Here is a 22,252-nt window from a genome sequence, read left to right as displayed (position 1 = left end):
TCTTGCTTCAACTGTACTCTTTCCAAGGTATGCATTACAATAATGATTTCTTCCTTATAGTATTTGATTGCAACACTCTTTTCTATCATTAAAGGTTTTGCACAATCCATGATGGATCTATTCCTTCTTTTAGCTATACCATTCTGTTGAGGTGTACCAAGGGCTGATACTTGTCTTTCAATTCCTTTTTCAATGCATAATTCATTGAACTCATTGGAAATGAATTCATCATCTCGGTCTGATCTCAAACATTTTAGTTTCTTTCTAGTTTATTTCTCTACTCTTGCCAAATACCACTTAAATTTTTGAAAAGGCTCAAATTTTTTTATTTTAGATACATTACAATCACCATTCTATAATAATCATCAAAAAACATAATAAAATACTTATCTCCACTATAGCTTTCTATTCTAATAGGTCCACATAGGTCTATATGAATCAATTCCAAGACTTCTTAAGATTTATAGTTCTTCCTTTTGAGACTAGTCTTTCCCATCTTTCCAATCTGACATTTTTTGCATCAACCCATATTAGGTTTCCTTGGACTAGGAATATCTCTAACTCTTTTATTTTTTCTTATCTTCACTATATTATCAAAGTTCACATGATATAACCTTTTATCCCATAACTAGCTTTCTTCTAGTTGAGCAATAAAACATGAACTTTCACTTAGATCTAGGAAGAATATATTACCTTTTGTTTGTTTACTAGACCCAACTCGATTTCCTTTTCCATCCAATATTTTAGCCTTCCTATTCATAAATTCTAACTTGAATCCAATGTTATTCAATTGTACCACACTCAGTAGATTATGATCTAGTCCTTTAAACTAGAAAGCATTATCATATCTAAGTTCAATGGTTAGTGAAATACATGTTGGAAGATTGATTGGAAGCATGAATTATGAGGATATTCCTATGGGCGAGTACCACTATGATGATATGTTATATTCATGATTGAGTTTTTCATTGATGTCAACACAGCAAGTTTTCTATGGTATCGGACAGAAGAACAACGAAAAGATCAAGTTGGTATAGATGGCTAGTTTAGCATTATAACCATTCAAGGTTATGGGAGATACTTCTAAGTATCTAGTGTATGTAGTTAATGTCAAAAGAAGAAAGGAGAAGCCTAGAAGAAGTTATGTAAGTGTTGGTGATATTTGTTCTAAGATAGAGTTTACAGAGGCATGTTCTAGTAAACTTGTTATATCTCTTAGCAGAGTTGATATCTTGAGGATCAAGGTTGAGGACATGAAGTAGGAAATGTTGAGGATGCCATGGCTAAGCTCACTCGTCATAATATTGTGTGTACAGAAAGTTACCCAAGTTGTAAGATGGAAGATTAAGGTTATCACTAACTATAATGTATTTTTAATGTGGTCCTATAATAATTAATTGAGAAGGTCTAACAACTGACTCAAGGAATTGTTTTATGAACTTGGTATAAAGGAAGGACATTGTCCTTTATCATGGTATGGATTATGAATTGATGATAAGTAGCAAAAAGTATAGAATGTGAAGTTAAGTAGAGTAGTATGGAAGTGAAGGAAACTTCACTGCCAAGGTTTTGTTGAGTGATCCAAGGTTTAGTATTTGGATCCAAGGTTCATGACCTAGTCTACAAGGTCTAATAGTGATGGGTCTAGTTGAAAAGATAGAGGAAAGAACAAAAGAAAGGAGAAGATGGGAGTAAATTACTTGTTTGAGTAGTGAGTTCTTCTTGTAGTTGAAATTGCATGTTTGGGCAATGGGTTCTTCTTGCATACATTGTACCACAACTCCTAACAAGGTTGGCACAACTCCTAATAGGGTTTAAACCTCCTGATAGGGATTCAAAGTCTCCTAATAGGCACTCATTGTACTAAATGTTGTAATAGACTCCTAATAGGGTCTATCCTCTAACAAGGAATATTTATATTAGTACATCATCTTGTGGACATTATTCCCACTAGGGATTTTCCTCTGATCAAGGATTTCCCTAGTCAACATATTTGGTGTAACTTTCTATGAATATTTTATTATTTTTGTTTACTTTTGTTAAATGGTTAAGTTTGTTTTTTATAAAAAAGTTTTAAGTATTAGATAACTAATTCACCCCCCCCCCCCCTAGTGATCTTGGTGGACTATTGTTTGTATCAATTGGTATCAGAGCATCATGTCCTTGAAGATAAAGTTTAACAACTTTGGGAGATCAATGGTGAGAGAAGATAGTCCTATGTCAAATAGTGTAAATTTTGACACAAAAGATAGAAACCCTTGGTGAGTTATCTAAAGAAGACATGAAGATCAAGGAAGCTATTGATCTATCTATGAAAAGAGAAAAAGGAGGTATGGAATTTTTTTCTTGTTAGATATGTAATGAGTTTAGTCATTTTTCATCCACATTCCGTAAAAGAGTAAGAAAAACTAGAAAGAATTCTTTCTAATGAAGATGGAGAATTTAAAGAAAGTATGGAAAGATTCTTGAAAGATTGTGATAATGAGCTTGAAATGGTTAAGGAAAATGAAGTAGTAGAAAAGATAGCTTTGGTAACTTATGTTGATCTAGAGGCTAATTGTGAAAATTTGGAAGTTATCATTAACAATGATTTGTAGAATGAGAATCGGATTGCAGAACTAAGATCTAATCCTAGAGAAGAAGAAAGAGTTGAGTTGAGAACGCTTGAATAGAATGGTATACTAGAGAGAATAAAAAAATTAGTTATAGAAGTTGCAAGAGTTATGTTAATAGAGAATGATGTATCCAAGACATTTTGGAGAGAAATTGTTAATACATAAGTCTACACTATGAACATAGTGCAAGTCAAGAAAGACATAGACAAGACACTTTATGAACTATAGTTTGGTCACTCACCTATAGTTAAGTATTTTAGAATATTTGGAAGTGTTACATAAAGAGAGATGATGACATTGGTAAGTTTGATGCTAGAAGTGATGAAGGTATTTTTCTTGATTATTCATTGAAAAGTGAGGCTTATAGATGTTATAATCAAAGAACTAAAACCATTATGGAAAGTGTAAATGTTGGAATTGATGAGAAATTTGGGATACAAGAGAGAATAGTTTATTACAATTTAGATGATGATGTTGTTACTAAGTCAAGGAATGATGAGGTATTTCATGAGATTAATAATTATTTTTAGGATAAAGGAGAGCCAAGGAAGAAAGAATTCTTGGAAGATTTACTAGAGCCAAGATTTGAGATAGAAACTCCCACTTCAGGAAAGAATATGATAAAGACTTACCAATCAGAACACATCATTGGAAGCAAAGAAAAAGGTGTGATGTCAAGAAGTAGAGTCAATGAAGAACTATATTTGACATCTCAAGTTGAGCCTAAGAATAAAGATGAAACATGTAAAGATGACTATTAGAAACAAGCTATGAAAGAGGAATTGGATTAGATAGGAAAGAATGAGACATGGGAGTCGATCCCTAGACCAGGAGACAAGAATGTGATAAGAACTAAATGGGTATTCAAGAACAAGATGAATGAGCAAGGAGAAACTATAAGAAACAAAGTAAGATTGATACGTAAAGTTTACTCACAACAAGAAGGAATAGGTTATGAGGAGACTTATTCTCTAGTGGCTAGAATAGAAGTAGTAAGATTATTCTTAGCCTATGAAGCATAGAAGAAATTTAAAGTATATCAAATGGATATCAAGTTAGTATTTCTAAATGTAGAACTTGAAGAAGGGGTATACATTGAGTAGCTTGAAGGATGTCCTTTGACAAATGACAAGGACATAGTATGCAAACTAAGGAAAGCATTGTATAGGTTGAAAAAACTACCCAGAATGTAGTATGTGAGGTTGGACAATCACTTGACAAAGCTTGGATATACAAAAGGTAAGGTAGATAGTAATCTGTATTGGAAAGAAATTGAAGATGGTTTGATACTTTTAGTAATATTTATTGATGATATCATATTTGGAGGACATGATGAAGAAAGTGAGAAGTTTGTAGAAGAGATGAAGAAAGAATTTGAAATGAGTATGATAGGGGAGATGAAATATTTTCTAGGATTGCAGATTGTAAAAAATAAAGAAGGAATCTTTATTTCTTAGACTAAGTACTTTAAGGATTTACTAAAAAGGTTTGGTTTGGAAGAATGTAAACTAGTTGGAACACCTGTGGTAACTAGACAAAAGTTATCTACAAAGGATGAGACACCTACTATTGAGTAGAAGAAGTACATAGCTATGATTAGAGGATTGTAATATTTGATTCACACAAGGCTAGATATAGCAAATGTAGTTAGAATTATTGTAAGTTTTCAGATGATCCTAGAGAAGCACATTATGTAGAAGTGAAAAGAATATTTAAATATCTAAAGGGAACATTTGAGTTTGATTTATGGTATTATAGATCTAATGATTTTACTCTAAGTGCTTATACTAATGTAGATTGGGCAATTAGTATGGATGACAGAAAGAGCACCAGTGGAGGAGCCTTCTTTCTTGGAGGAAGATTGGTTTCTTAGTTAAGCAAGAAGTAGGATTGGACATCTCAAAGTATAGTAGAAGTATAGTATGTTGCAGTAGCAAATAACTTCAATCAAGTCATTTGGATGAAGTAGATGTTGAAGGATATAAGGATAGAAATTAGTGAACCTATTGTTAGACATTATGACAACACAAATGAAGCAGATGTTGAAAAATAAATGGATAGAAATCAATGAACCTTTTATTATACATTGTGACAAAAAAAGAACATTAAATATGTCTAAGAATCCAAAATTGCATTCGAAGACTAAGCACATTTCTATTAAGTATCATATGTTGAGAGAAAAAGTTGTAGAAAAGGAAATCAGATTGGAGTATGTGAACACTAAAGAATAGATTGCATATATATTCACTAAGTCTCTTCCCAAAGAGACTTTTGAGTATTTTTGAGGTATACTTGGGGTTATGCCCCTCCCTACTTTTGAGTAGAAGATGCAAGAGTGCATCAGCCCAAGATAACAGAGCACCATTATTTTTTGGATTGAATCATGATGCTTCCCAAATGGGTGAGTATCTAAGATGGACAGAGTCATCTAGGACTCTTGTTGATCTTTTTTTGAACTGTGCCTTTTGACAATCAAGCTAGTAAGTTTTTGTGGACTTTGATGCCAAAGAATTGGTTACCTTTGACATTGATGTCAATGGGGGAGAGTTTTGGCATGAAAAAAATTATGCTAAAGGGGAGAAGTTTAGCATAAGTACTGTATGAGGAATAATAGTTTAGTACAAAGCACATTGAGGTATATCAATGGGAGAGAATGATTGATGAAAACAATTTGAAGACTAATAGTCTTTTGTTGTTATTCTTAGAACTAGATGTTTTTCATCTATGTTGTCATCAATGCCAAAGGGGGACATTGTTGGAATGTTAATTGGAGGCTTGAATACTAATGATATTCCTATCGAGGATTACTACTATGATGATATGTTATATTCATGACTGAGATTGTCATTGATGTCAACATAGCAAGTTTTCTATAGTATTTGACAGAAGAATAGTGGAAAGATCAAGTTGGTACAAATGGCTAGTTGAGCATTATAACCAAATGAGGTTATGGGAGATACTTTTGAGTATCTAGTATATGTAGTTAATGTAGGAAGAAGAAAGGACAAACCTAGAAGAATTTATGTAAGTTTTGGTGATGTTTTTTCTGAGACAGAGTTTACAGAGGCATGTTCTAGTACACTTGTTATATCTCTTAGCAGATTTGATATCTCAAGGATCAAGGTTGAGGACATCAAGAAGACATGTTGAGGATGACATATCTAAGCTTTCTCATCATAATATTGCATGTATGGAAATTTATTCAAGTTGCAAGATGAAAGATTAAGGTTATCGTTAAGTGTAATGTGTTCATAATGTGGTCCTATAATAATTAATTGAGAAGGTCTAACAACTAACTTAGGGAATTTTTTTATGGACTTGGCATAACAAAAGGACATTTTCCTTTATCATCATATTGATTATGAATTGATGATAAGCAATAGAAAGTGCAGAATGCAATGTTAAGTAGAGTAGTGCGGAAGTGAAGGAAACTTCATTGTCGAGGTTTTGCTGAGTGATTCGAGGTTTGGTATTTGGATCCAAGGTTTGTGTCCTAGTCTACAAGGTCTGATAGTGATTGGTCTAATTGATAGGATAGAGGAAAGAATAGAGGAAAGGAGTAGATAATAGTAAATGACTTTTTTGAGTAGTAATCTCTTCTTCTAGTTGAAATTGCATGTTTTTGTAGTGGGCTCTTCTTGCATACATTGTACCACAACTCCTAATAGGGTTGGAATCTCCTAATAGGGATTCAAAGTCTCCTAACAAGGACTCAATTGTACTAAATTCTATAATAGACTCCTAATAGGGTCTATCCTCTAATAAGGAATATTTATATTAGTAGATCATCTTGTGGGCATCATTCCCACCAGGGTTTTCCCTTTGATCAAGGGTTTCCCTAGTAAACATATCTAGTGTAATTGTCTATCAGCATTTTATTATGGTTGTTGTTTAGATTGGTTGAATGGTTAAGTTTTTTTTGAAGAAGATAAATGTTTTAAATATTAGATAGCTAATCCACCCCCCCTCTCAGTTATCTTGGTGGACTATTGTTTCTAACAATACAACATTTTATCTTTATGCAACAAGGTTTATTGTTTCCAAATCTAACACTACCACCATCATAATGTTCCATATGTTGAAATTTCAAGATTCATCACCAGTCATATGCTATGAGAAATGACCATCAATAATCTATGTATCATTTTTACTAACATGAGAGATAAGTTCCATCTTATCTCCTTCATCATCAGATTCATCTTTTACAACAATATAAACCATTTCATCATCTTCACTACTGTCTAAATCTTTAGCTATGAAACAATATTTCTTACCTTTTTCCTTGAAGTCTTTGTAGTTTTTGAAGTCCTTCTTTCCTTTGAATTTTTTGTGCTTCTTTTCATCTTTTTCTTCTCTATTTGGGTGCCTAGTAGTAATGTTTCTAAATTCTTCACAAGAGAAATAGATTAAAGGAATTTTACCTTTATACTTTCCTTTTCCTTTGGGATGCTCCCCTACAAGTAATGCTTCAATGGCTTCAAGATCACTATTAGAACTTTCTTCCTCTTCACTTTTAGATTATTTCTACAAGATCTTTTTCCTTTCTTCTTGAGTGATACCCTAGCTTCAAATGTAGACTCAAGATTGCTAGAACTAGGAGTATAATTATCATAGTTATTTAGTTCAAATGTTGTCAACCTTCCAACTAGAGCATCCAAAGTTATAGTATTATTTTGATTACATCTCATCCCTTGAATAATAGACACTCTGATTGCATAGATAGGAAGAAGGGTTCTGAGTACCTTGTTTACCACTATTACATCATCAATTGTTCCTCCAAAGGATTTGATAACATTGACATTGGCTTTGATTCTATCAACATATTTTGCAATATTTTCATCTTCTCTTATTTTCATTTGATTAAATTGTCCTCAAAGACTGTCCATTTTGTCTCTCCTTACATTATCATCTCCTCCATATATATCATTTAGCTTGATCCACATTTTATGAGCAACTCCACAATCTTTGGCTTCATTAAATTTGGTATAGTTGAGAGATTAGGCAATATCAATCATCATGATATTATGACTTTTCTTTTCTACAATTTCTTCAATATTGTCATAGTTCCTTTAGGAGCCTTGTATTTATTGTCTAGACTCTTTAGCCCTATATCTCCAATGGTTGCTGAGTGTAGCCTCACAAGTTCTTTCCATTCCTTGACATTATCTTTGTTCAATTTTGGAATCTCCCTTCTATAAGACATCTTGATCTTTAGCTTAGGTCCTTGAAACCCTTTCTACAAGAACCAAAAGAAGCTCTAATACCAATTGTTGAAAATATAAGAGGAGTTATTGAGAGGGGACGGGTGAATTAGTAACTAGTAAAATAAATCCTAGATCCCTTAGATGTAAATACAAAAAAACCTCTGATTAAATTGTAATTTTCTATAACTCGGCAAACATACATTCACTCGGCATACACTAGCAAATGTTGGAACTTGGTAAATACTGAAATAATTCGATAACTACTGAACATGAAAATATTTAAGATATTATATATGATTAATCTTACTTAACTTAGTTACATACACATGAAATAAGTAGCACGAACACAATTGACACCAAGATTTAACATGGAAACCCAATTTGGGAAAAACCACCAATTGTAAGTAGTTACTGATTTTCACTCTTTTGAAGTGAGCCCTGTTAGGAGCTAACCTCATTAAAGATTACAAAATACACTATTAGGTGTGACCCTATTAGAGGATTTAATCACCGTATTAGGAGTGGCCTTGTTAAAAGCCATGAGACACTTAAAATAGCAATGCCACCTTGTTATAGGATTTACAAACAGCTATTAAGCCAACTCAATTAAGAGATTTAAATCACTGCTACAATGATTAGAAAGTAACAATGAGATGACCTAATTTCTAATGCCACTAAATTGCTGATTAAAAAACTCAATTATGGCTTGTATACTTGATCCTTCTTGATCCAATGTACCTTTGCAACTCAACAAGAATATTATGCTTATCCTTCCAATTCGCTTTCTCTAAGCTTCATCAAATATTCTATTATGTTCCACACATTCAATTCTCAACTTGACCTTATATTTATATCTTACATATTGTCAAGTCATCTTGACTACAACTTAGAATAATTAATATTTATCTTTTCAGCTGGCTATAACCAACAAACAAAACTATTGAACTCAATATGCCAAATCAAGAAAATCCGTCCTTACCCAACCTTGCTCGATAGACACTAACTCAGAAGAAATTTTCTTGTGTTAACCAAGTGAACTTAGTTAACACTATATATTCACAAAGTTCCTTTGGTAACCAAGTGAACCTGGTTAACACTAGTTCCATCCAACATTTCCTTCGTTAATTACATGAGTTTGGTTAGCAGTCATCTTCTGCAAACTTTCCTTTGTTGCTCGAGTGAGCTTGGTAGACACTATCTTCTAAACTAGGAAAACTATGGAATGCTTGACAGACACAAGTAATCATCTTCATCACCCAAGTAAGATTTACACATATTGACTGGTAACTATATGACATTTGTTGTAGTATCAAAGACAATACTTAATTAATCAATTGTTTTCAAGAATATATATATATATATATATATATATATATATATGTATATATATATATGTATATATATACATATATATATGTATATATATATATATGTATATATATATATGTATATATATATATGTATATATATATATGTATATATATATATATATACATATATATGTGTGTGTGTGTGTATATACACATACATACATATGTAAATACATATATACATACATATATATACATATATATATGCATACAGACAGACATACAGATGTGTGTGTGTGTGTGTGTGTGTGTGTGTGCGCGCGCGTGTGTGTGCGGGTGACATATGGATCCTTGAATGAAGGATAATAATTCCCAAATAATGGAAAGTGTACATGATGGACATAAATTTTTTTGATAAAGAAGAGCTAATGACCTAGGATGTGCACCTCTTGAAAAAGAGAGAATCCATATAGTCAAGACACAATGTTTCATAAAAAAAAGAACAATATCACAAAATGAACAAAATCAACATGAACTTGAAGAAAGTAGATCCATATAAAAAGAAAGACAAAGAATGTACAAAGGCTCTTTCTCCCCAAGCTTGAGACAAGAAAGGAAATCCATAGTAGATTATATTAAAAAATCTTAAAGAACATAAAGATGCCAAAATCTAACATTCAACGAGAGAAACATAATATTAAATACTATAGAAAAAGAGTACTCTGTTTTAAACAATAAGAATGTTTAGAAAAAAGAAGCTATAGAGAATTACAGTATGAAAAGCATAGATATCAATTACATGTTGCTACGAAAAAATACATAGCAAGGAAAACATACCTATAGGTAACAATGATCCATAAAATAATATAAATATATAGAAAGATAGATCCATTATACTTCTAGAGATAATTCTCATAGAGATAAGGAATCATACAAATGCCAGTGTAAAAGAGATAAGAAAATATTCATCTTGCATGATAGAGAAAGATGAGATGATCTCACAACGTAGACAAAAAGAGAGAAACCTTTCCCCCCCTTCCCCCCAAGTGTAGGAAAAGGAAAATGAGCCTATTGAGATATTCAATGGACATGTCATATAATACATTAGGGAATCTACTCCAATAGGATAAAAATAAAGAGTGTGAAATCATGAAGAAATTGTAACACCTCACATGTATAAGGAATAATACCCATTAAAACCTTGTATTTTACATTTTTTTTAAAAATTAAAGAAATAAGCAATATTATGATCATCATTATAATGAAAGGGAAAAGCATACACAAATAGATAATCTTTAAGAGGTATATCATATTCTTTTTGGTTCAACAATAACTATTTGAATATACACCTTTAATGCTAAATCTCAACAAGTATCAATATAATCAAGACCACAAGTAGGTAAAATGAGCTGAATAGGAGAGGTCATCTAGAATATTATTGCACTATATAAAAGGGAGAATATCAAATATTGTGTTTAGTCATCCTAGGAGATACATGAATAGGATTTTTAAGACCCTAATCATGACTACCAAGTCTTAAACCAATGTAACCTTGTTGAACAACCATGTGATAACATTTAGGATAATTATTTTTCAGATCTTCAACATGGGGATATTTTTCATTAGAATCATGTGCAAGGGTAGTGTAAGGAATGATACCATGAGGAGGAACAAAAGGGGACTTATAATTTCCTCTATTATGAGTATAAGGGGAGAAATAGGTTTCTCAAGGAAGGTAGAAACATTCTCATCATGAAAAAAAGCTTGAGCTTAAACATATGTAGAAAAATTTATAGGAGATGAAGAAGGAGAAGGAGGATTAGGAGGGATAAAAGGAGGATGAGGATAATCCTCAACTAAAATTCTCACATAACCTAAAGATGTAACAAGCCAACTGCATAAAGAGCTAAGCACAATTTTGAAAGAAGGAAAATTTGTATTTGTCAGCAACACAATAACATAAGAAAAGGAAATAATAAAGAGTCATAAACATCATAAGATGCATAAAACACTCATAAATGACATAAGATCTATAAAGAGATGTAGGAAATAGAATGTTAAAAAAGATAACCATACACCAAAATATCTTCATGATGAAAGATGTATGTAAACCAAGAGAAGGATCAAAATCTAATGCACTAACAAGGAAGAATATAACCAAGAAAGATAGAAGGATCTAAATCCTAGAAAAGAAGACACAAGTTGAGTTCACCAATTTATGTAAGGTAGGAAAATGGAAGCAAACCTACCTTACATAAATGAGAAGTGAGAATACCAAGATCCACCCCTTTTTGAATTAGGTTTGATCGACACAAAGAAGAGTATTAATACGAAACCTAATTGATAAGGAGATGAATGAATCAAATTTACATCCCTCTCACCCACACCTAAAAAGGATTTTGGAAAGGATATGTAGATAATGGAGTAGAAAGTATGGAAATAGAAGAGAGAATATAGTACCTTATAGAACAAAAACCTCAAAATATGTTGTTGAATGATGTAGGAAGATACTACAATCTAAGATCTATGCTAAAATCTGTTTGGGGCAAACTAGTGCATCAAGCACAAATTGGTGTATTTTGGGTGCAGTAAGACCTTGATTGACTATGATTGATAATGATTCTAATTTTATAGTTCTAAAGAAAGATAAAAAGGGTATCCAAATACCTAACTTGTTTGTCAATTCAAGATATGAAACTTACAAATTAAAGGGATTTGTTTGTTTTTTTTTTTTTTTTTTTTTGGGGGGGGGGGGGGGGGGGGGGGGGGTGCCTTAGTCAAACTAGGAATTACCCTTGAATTGGAAGGGAATGATAGTAAGTAGTAGTGATAGATCTAATATGAACTAATGCAAATCTATGAATATCTTAATCTTGAATATGGAATGTAATCAAGTTTGCATATGTAATGGCTTCAACTCAACCTCAAAAACCCTAGAAAGGAAATCAAAGTGAAACTAAAACATTCTTGAATGCATGTGCTTGAAATCAATCTTTGTAGATTAGGAAAGAAGATGCAACTAAGGACCTTGAATGTGTGAAGGGTGATCTTGAATGTTGAAAATGCAATAGAAGATGTAGCATAAACTCCTTCAATGGCTTAAATGCATAAAAAAACTTTTTCTTCAATGGAGGAAACCTTGAATGCCTTGAATACTTAGAAAGAACTAAAGAACTTGGATATTTGGATTCTTGAAATTGTGGATGAAAGGTGATGTAATAATGTGATGAGATCTAAAAAATGGAGAAAATGGAGAGCGTTTATATAGAGATCAAAATTAACTAACTCATGTAGGTTGACTATTCTAAAAGTTAATACCCAATTATCTAAAACATGGGATTTGGTGAAAAAGGGCCAAAATAGGGCCTCATAAGGGGCACAAAACACCCTTGATTAGCCCATTAGGGGTACATTGTGCCCCTTATGCAATAGGGGAATAGTGTCCCCCTTATTTCTAGGTGCAAAAACCTTGGGGACAAATTTGGGGATCCCAAAACAAGTCTCAGAAGCCTAAAATCATGTTCAAATTATGAGGAAATCCTATTTTAGTGCTAGGGGTAGATTCCAATTGGAAAGGTGGATGGAATGAAAGGACCTAGGGGAAATACATCCTGAAGTGATCTTATCACTCTAAAGAGTATATATTATGTTTTACCTTAATTCCACCTAGGAGAAAGGACAAAAAAGAGAAGAAGAAATGACAGAGAGAGGAAGATTAATGATCTCACATTAAATAGATGATAAACCTTTATTAAATTGGAGTTCTTCCAATTTAAGAAGGTACAACTTGACACATTAAACATTAAATTACACCATGTAAATCCTAGGAATATAATAAATTTGAGGTAGTTTCACATGAGGACACCTAATTGTATTTAATCAAGCACATGACCCATAATAAAAAATCATAACCATAGACCATAACCACTATGGAATAAAATTATTCAATTATATATTTGAATTGATTTTACATAAATGTTATATTCTTATTGAGCAATGCTAGTATTAACTTAGATAATAAGACTCTAGTATTAGCTAAGAAAAATTATATAAGTAACCAAGTTTTTTGATCTAGTGTAAATTGAGTCAGGTCAGTTACCAAAGAATTTTTGTGTAAACCAAGTCAAGTCAGTTACCAAAGGAACTCAGTTTTAACCAAGTGAATTAGTTTTAGTTTTAGCCAAGTGACAACATAATTCTTTCATTTCTTATTTGGCTTATGTAAACTGATTTAGTGGACGTTAGTTTTTTTTTTAAAAGGGTTTTCAAGCCAACTTGACATTGGATTTCATATATATGAAAGGTCAAGTTATGGAAGAGAATAAGATGTGAATAAATAAGGATATCTGATTAAGAGTAGAACATCCAAGGAGCTACAAAGAATATTCTGATCAGGGGGGATCTAGAGGATAAAACTAGAATAGTGACATGAATTTACAAATCAGTTGCTTCATGAATCATGTCAATCATTGTTACTCTCTAACAATTGTAGTAGTGAAGGAATATCTTAATAGAGTTAAAAATCATTTTGTAAATCCTCTAATAAGGTGGCATTTCTAGATTGAAGTATCCTAAGACGTATAACAAGGCCACTCCTAATAGGGTGATTCAAATCCTTTAACACGGTCACACCTAATAGTGTATTTTATAACCTTTCATAGGGTTGGCTCCTAATAAGGCTCACTTCAAAAGAGTAAAAAGTTGTAACTAGTTGCATTAGTGGTTTACCCAAATTGGTTTTCTACATTAAATATTTGTGTCTTATGTGTTCATGTTATTTTCTTACTACTTTATCTTTCTAAAACTAAGTTACTAAGGCTAATACACATTAATATCTTAAGATTTCTTTGTTAATTGAGTTATAGTGAATATCTAGTTCTAACCAACCTGTGCAAGGATTTGATTTAATAAGAAGTTTGTAGTAACATCTAAGGGATTTGGAATTTTGTAGTGGTAATTGATTCACCCCTCTCCTCTCAACTAGTACTCTTATATTTCAAAAAATTGGTATCAGAGTTGTTGGTGCTTGTAGAAAAGGTTTCAAGGACCTAAGGTAAAGATCAAAGATGTCTTATAGAAGAGAGATACCTAACTTGAATAGAGAAAACTCTATAGCATGGAAGGAACTCGTGAAGCTACATTTGGGAACCATTGGAGATCCATGCCTACACTTCTTGGAGAATCATTAGGTGGCACCACCAAATCCTTTGACTTTGGATTAGATGGTGGACAAAAAGAATCACAACACAATGATGATTAACATCATTACCTCTCTCAACTATTCTAAATTTGATGAAGTCAAATATTTTCATACTACCTTTGATATGTGGAACAAACTGGAAAATAGCTATGGAGGAGATGACAATGTGAAAAGAGCCAAAGTAGAAAGTCTAAGAGGCCATTTTGATCAAATGAAAATGAGAGAAGATGAAAATATTGCAAAATATAGTGAAAGAATAAAAGAAAGCGTGACTAGAATCAGAGTTGGAGGAGGAACAATAGATGATGTAATAGTAGTCATTGAGATATTAAGAAATTTTCTTCCTATTGATTAAATTAGATTTGTAGCTATTTAGGAGATGAGATGTGATCCCAAAATGATATAACTTTGGATGCACTAGTGGGAAGGTTAACAACTTTTGAGTTAGATAACTTTGATAACTATCTTCTTGAATCTCTCAACATAGAATCATCACTCAAAGAAAAAATAACTCTATATAAAAAGGGAGGAAAATCAAAAGACAAACAATTTGACAATGAAAAAGAAGAAGAATCAGACGATGACCTTCAAGCTATTAAAGGCTTTCTTGCAAAAAAGTTACCAAAAGGTAAAGGTAAATATAAAGGCAAAATTCTATTGATTTATTTCTACTATGAAGAAGTTGGTCACATTGCTACAAGGTGTCCACACAAGGAAAAAAACAACACCAAAAATTTCAGCAAGTTCAAAGGTAAGAAAAATTTCAAGAACTACAAAGACTACAATGACAATAGTAAGAAATCTTGTTATATTGATAAATATTCTAACAATGATGATGAAGATGAAATGATATATATTGCTATTAAATATTAATCAAATGATAAGGATAATGAAAAGATGGCACTTATTTCTCATGTTAGTAAGAATGACATATGGATAATAGATAGTGGATGTTCCCATCACATGATTGGTGATAAAACTAAGTTTGAACACTTGGAGCACTATGATGGTGGAAGTGTTAAATTTGGAAACAATGAACCATGTTATGTGAAGGGAAATAGATGCATTTCATTAACAAATGAGCTCAAATGTGACAATGCTTACTAGGTTGAATGACCAAGACACAATCTTCTAAGTGTGGTACAATTGAAAAATGTTGAATACAAGTTAGAATTTATGAATTGGAAGGCTAGGCTACTGAATGGTAAAGGAAACCTACTTGGAACTAGCAATTAGACAAAAGGTAATCTATTCTATCTAGATCTCACTAAAAGTTCATGCTTTTTGCAACAAGTAGAAGAAAGTTGGCTATGGCATAAAAGAATGTATTATGTAAACTTTCATAATCTAGTTATCATAAGTAAGAACAAAAGAGTTAGAGGTATTCCAAATCTGAAGAAACCTGAAATGGCCATATGTAAACAATGTTAGATTGGAAAGATGGGTAAAATTAGATTCAAAAGTAAGAATTACAATGCTAAGGAAATCTTGGAACTAGTTCATACAGATATTTACAAATCAATAGGTATTGAAAGGTATAGTGGAGATAAATATTTCATTTTTTTGTTGATGATTATTATAGGATGATGATAGTAATGTACTTGAAAGATAAATTTGAAGCTTTTCAAAAGTTCAAGTGGTATCTAGCTAGAGTTGAAAAAGAAATAGGAAACAATTTAAAATGCCTAATTTTAGATTGAGGAGAATTCATCTCTAATGAATTCAATCAATTATGTAGTAAAGAAGAATCAAAAGACAAGTATCTACACTAGGTACACCTTAGTAGAATGGCATAGTAGAAAGGAGAAATATATCCACCATAGATTGTACAAGAACACTAATGATAGAGAAAAATGTTGCATCTAGATATTGGAAGGAAGAAATCAACATGATTAAGGGTGCACCCCTTAATACCATAAACACATAACATAAACAAAGAAAGAACAAAATATGTGAGAAAAAAATATGGACTTCTTATTTACACCACAAATGTGGAATTATATAATTCACAAGTACAATATGCTAACCCATATGGGTGCCTTCATTATAGTAATCTGTAAGACTAGGCTGTGAACTACCACCTAGAGTTGTCCTAGACAATGTTCAAGCCTTTCTTAAATAGGTAATTTTGTGCTACCCAGGAAGGTTCTAGACATTGAAACTTAATACCTAGGGTTGATAGACCCTAACAATACATATAGAGTTATCCAAATACATCTTTGACAATTATTTTAGATATTTTAGGCAGCCCAACTTTGAAAGGCCATAACTATCAAACTGTTGCTTTGATTGGCTAACATAGACACTTTTTAGAAATGCCAATGCCTGATCTACATGCTTAAAATAGAGAAAGTTCCCTTCCATTGAGTTTTAGCACCTCATTGGGCACTCTAAAGCCTTTAATGGTGAGCCTAAATATTTTTCTGCAAATTTTTTCACTAAAAATCTGGACCAACTTCTCTAATACTTAAGTTAGAGCAATGTGATTATTATGGTAGGCTTTTAAGTCTAAAATGAACCTTAATGTAGAAAATGAGAACATTTTGAGCTCGTTTGAAAAACTTACTAAAAATAGAAAGTGCCTGGTCTACATGCTTAAAATAGAGAAAGTGCCCTTCCATTGAGTTTTAGGAAGTCATTGGGCACTCTAAGGCCTTTAATGGTGAGCCTAAAGATTTTTCTGCAAATTTTTTCACTAAAAATCCATACTAACTTCTATGATACTTAAGTTGGAGCAATGTGATTATTGTGGTAGGCTTTTAAGTCTAAAATAAACCTTAATGTACAAAATGAGAACATTTTGAGTTCGTATGACAAACTTACTAAAAATAGAAAGTTCCCATAAATAGTAACCACCTTGTCTACTAGTCCTTATTAAAATAGAAAAGATTGAACATAAAATATTTTTGGGTGATGCAAGATTTCTTTTACACCCATGGATGTTCCTACGTCACAACATAGTAGTTCATACCTTGAACTGAGTTCAATTGAAGAAAGGTGCATATCAAACACCTTATTAATTATGGTATGGTTACAAACCTAATGTCTATTATTTGAAAGTATTTGGAAGAAAATGTTATATCTTGAAATAGACAAGGAAAGAAAATTTTGATGTAAAAAGTAATGAAGGCATATTCCTAAAGATACTCCAATGAGGGAAAAGTATACACATGTTTGAATCTTGATACTCACAAAGTTATAGAAATTGTAAATGTAAAAATTGACAAGTTTGTAGAAAAGAGTGAAGAACAAAGAAGCAAGGAACCTACAGACTACATAAAATTTGTTTACTTTGAGATTGATACTTAGAGAAAGGTACAAGAAAATGTGATTGGGAAACAATAGATTTCAAAAGGTATGTGCAGGATCATGGTCAACCAAACTATGCCCTTAAGTGGCAATAAAAAATCAAAAAATTAGGGTTATCTCAACTTGACATACAATTGTCTACTTTTCATTAACTTTCTATCAAAAATTTGAGAGAAAGGAATCTCTAGCAAATTGAATCTAGTTTCTAAACTACTGGGACTTATCTCAAAAAAAAATTTTAAAAATTGGTCAAAATTCTGAATTTTAATGCAATATTACAAAAAATTCAGAACAAAAGTAACAAGTAGATGTATGTTTGACCATCTTAATCAAAATCAAATGATAATAGTTTTTTAATAATATTCTAGATATAAGTAGTGGACTCATTCCTAGATGTGACACATATTTTTATGTATTTTTATTCTAAATAAATAATTTTTGACTTTAGCATTTTTGGAATAAAAAAACTCTCGTGTCTAACCACCTTAACTAATTCAAAACTCAAAAAAATTCAATTTTTCATTTTTTTACTTATAGTAGAAGAAAGATAGAATGTGATGCATCTTTTGGATTTAAAAAATGTTGTACCATTTGAAAGTTATAGTTGTTTTTCAAGTAGTGTGTCAGTCAACACGTTATACTTAACTCCATTAGAAAATAAGTAATAATTACTTACTAAACTCATAATTTGACAAAACTTACATTTATGGAAAGATAAGAACATTCTTAAGAAACCCTTTTCATTTCATCAAATTTTGGTGAAAAAAAAGTCATCAACTAAATGTTTGATTTAAAAATCACATAAAAATAGGCCAAAAGCACACTTTTAGAATATTTTTAAAGTTAACCATATAGGTTTGGTATCAAAAAATATAGTAGACCTTATAAAGATATTAATTGTTTTCATTTAGTATCAGGGTGGGTGGAAAAAAAGTTGGAATAGATTTTGAAATGGTTTAAGATATTTCAGAACTATAGATTTTTCAGATTGCCACTTTTTGGCACATCATGATCCTACACATACCCTGCACCACCTTAATAGATTGTACTACTAGTATCATCCAAGTCTATAGCCTGAGAAACCTAAGTTGGAGATAGTTCCAACTAAGTCTTAGATAGAGGAACTTGAGTCACAAACTGAGGGAACCGAGTCTCAAATAGTGGGAACATAGCATAGTTCAGAAATTCATAGAACCTCTGAGCATGGTGAACCAAGTGAATTAAGTCTAGAATCTAAAAGGAAGGTACCTATACTTGCTAGATATGTTAGAAGGCATCATGTGCCTAGAAAAATAATTGGAGATTAGATAGGAGGTGTAATGACAAGGAATAACCTAAAAACTACATGTTTTTGTTTTACTAAATTTGATCCGAGAACTATAAAAGATGCTTTAGATAATGAAAGTTGGACTGAGGCAATGAATGAAGAGATTGAACAAATAGAAAGGAACAATACCTAGACTCTTGTTCCTAGACCCAAGGAGAAAAATATAATTGGTAAAAAGTGGGTAATCCAAAGCAAATTGAATGAAAATGGTGAAGTATCAAGGAATAAGGCAAGGCTAGTGTGTAAAGAATATGCTTAAGAAGAACAAATAGACTATGGAGAAATATTTTCTCATGTTGCTAGACTTCAAGGAGTCAAAAAATTGCTTGTGTATTTTGTGTTTAAAGGATTCAAAGTGTATCAAACGGATGTAAAATTAGCTTTCTTGGATGGAATTCTAGAGGAAGAAGTCTACATTGATCAACTTGAAGGCTTAATTGATCCAAATAAAAGAGACATGGTCTTCAAGTTACACAAAGCTTTGCATAGTATGAAACAAGATCCTAGAGCATGGTATGAAAGGCTACATGGATATATGGTAAAGATTGGTTTTCATAGAACAAATTATAATTGTAGTCTTTAGTAAAGAACGACCACAAAATTAGATATTATTAGAAAAAATATTTGTGGATGATATATTATTCACAGTACATGATGACTTATGCAAATTATTAATTTGAAATGTCAATGTTTGGAGAGATAAAATTCTTTGTTATTTTGCAATTTCATCAAGTGGAGGATGGCATCTACCTTAGTCAAAATATATCAAGGAGATAGAAAAGACCTTTACAATAGAAGATTCTAAACTAGATGGCACACCTATGTCTACTGGACATAAGCTATCCAAGGATGATGATTCAAAAGAGATAAATTAGATTACCTGTAGATCTATGATTAGGAAACTTCAATATTTTGTTCACAGAAGACCTGATATTGCATTAGCAATTAATATAGTTGCAAATTTTTTTGCAAATCCCAAAGAAAATTATATAATGACAATCAAAAGAATTGTGGGATACCTAAATGATATTCAAGACTATGGTCTATGGTACAAGAAAGGAGGAAAATTTGAGTTGAAATCATTTATTGAATCAAATTGGGATGGAAGCATTAATGATAGCAAGAGTGCCAGTGGAGGAGCATTCTTTCTTGGAAAGAAGTTAGTATCATTGACAAGAAAAAAGAAAAATTGCATCTCTTAGTGTACAAAAGAAGAAGAATATGATGTTGCAGCAATTAATTGCTCCAACATAGTTTGGATCAAGAAATTGTTGTCAAGAATGAAGGAAAAAATCAAGGATCAATTGGTCATCTATGTTAGGATTAATCTTAGATAGAAATAATAGTTACTATCAAATATAACCAATACTAGAAAATAGTAGATCACATAAAAGGGAACACAAGACACCAAGATTTAACATGGTTCACCCAATCCCTATGCTACGTCCACCAACAGCAAGTCCAATATTATTATTACCTAGTGATTACAACCTAATCACAATCTATAATCCTTTATAGCTCAATAATGTTACAAGAAGCTACAATATCACAATCACATTATGAAATCCCTAACCCTAAGCCTTTTTATACAAGCTTTTACCACTTACAAAATAAGGGCTAGAATAATAGAAAAATAATAGTCAACACCGTTTACAATATAAGGGCATTTTTAGCTTTGGTGCACCTAGGGCACTACCCCAAGACACCACATAAGTGCTACCCCTTGAACCCATCTTAGGGGTGTTGCCTCCAAAACCCCATATAAATAATATGGGGAGAAAACTGCATCGTATAAACATCTGAGTCTAATTAGACTCCACATCACAGCAATCTCCCACTTGGATACCGATCAAACTTCACAACAATAGCCTCCCACTTGGAGACTAATCATAGTACTACTAAACTTGTAGTTCCCACTGGAATATATCAAACCATCCTAGACTCTACTACTCTTTTATTCTATTCAGTCAAGAAGACCAACCAAAGCTAAAGAGGAACTCAACTTCAACCTTGTCACTACCTTTATAAACATATCCACTGGATTGTTATTTGTATGTATCTTCTCTAGCTTTAACTATTCATCATCTAAAACTAAATTAATGAAATGGTACCGCAAGTGTATGTGTTTTGTCTTTGAGTTTAGAGTTAAATTCTTTGCAAGATGAATGGCACTCTGACTATCTATAAACAAATAATTATCCTTCTGAGGTGTCCCAACTTTTTCAAGAAGAATTGAATCCATATTATCTACTTAGTTGCCTCTATAGCAACAACATACTCTACCTCTATAGTGGATAAAGCATTAACCTTTTGTAACCTAGAAACTTAGCTCACAGCTACCCCACCAATAGTAAATACATAACCTGTAGTACTCTACCTAGTATCAATAACCCCTACCAAATTTAAGTTAACATATCCCTGTAAATTAGTAGTAGAGACCCCAAAGTGTAAAAACTTACTAGATATTCCTCTCAAATATATGAGAATTCATTTGACTACATTCCAATGCTCAATTCTTGGATGACTCATATACTTGCTAACAACTCCCACTACATGTGCAATATCTGGCCTAGTACATACCATAGCAAACATGAAGCTTCCTATAGCTAAAGCACAAGGCACTTTAGACATCTTGTCCTCCTCTTCTTGTGTCTTGGGACACATCTCCTTAGTTAACTTCAAATAACCAAGTAAAGGTGTGCTGATAGCTTTAGCATTCTCCATAGAGAAACATTGCAACACCTTCTCAACATAATCAACCTAAGATAACATCAATTTCTTATTATTCCTATCTCTACAAATCTTTATACCAAGGATTTGTTTTTCTGCCCTCAAATCCTTCATAGCAAATGCATGTGTTAACTGGCATTTTAGCCCCTTAATATGATTCATGTTAGACCGAACTATAAGCATATCATCAACATATAAACATAAAATAATGCAACTATCATCATCCAACCTCTTAAAATAAACACAATGATTTAAATGACACCTACTATATCCATGCTCGTGCATAAAATTGTCAAATTTTAGATACCATTGCTAAGCTACTTGTTTCAAGCCATATAAACTTTTCTTCAATCTACACACTAAGTTCTTATCTTTGACCTCAAATCCTTGTGGTTGTGCCATATATATCTCTTCATCCAAATTATCATGAAGGAAGGTTGTTTTAACATGAAGATGCTCTAAATGAAAATCTTCAATAGACACAATACTTAAAATAGTGCGAATAGAAGTCATCTAACAATAGGATAAAATATCTCATCAAAATCAATGCCCTTTTT

This window comes from Cupressus sempervirens, chromosome 5, assembly GCF_028749045.1.
Source record: "Cupressus sempervirens isolate cs-2001-9-10 chromosome 5, ASM2874904v1, whole genome shotgun sequence".
Classification (NCBI taxonomy): Eukaryota; Viridiplantae; Streptophyta; class Pinopsida; order Cupressales; family Cupressaceae; genus Cupressus; species Cupressus sempervirens.
This window is presented reverse-complemented; position numbering follows the sequence as displayed.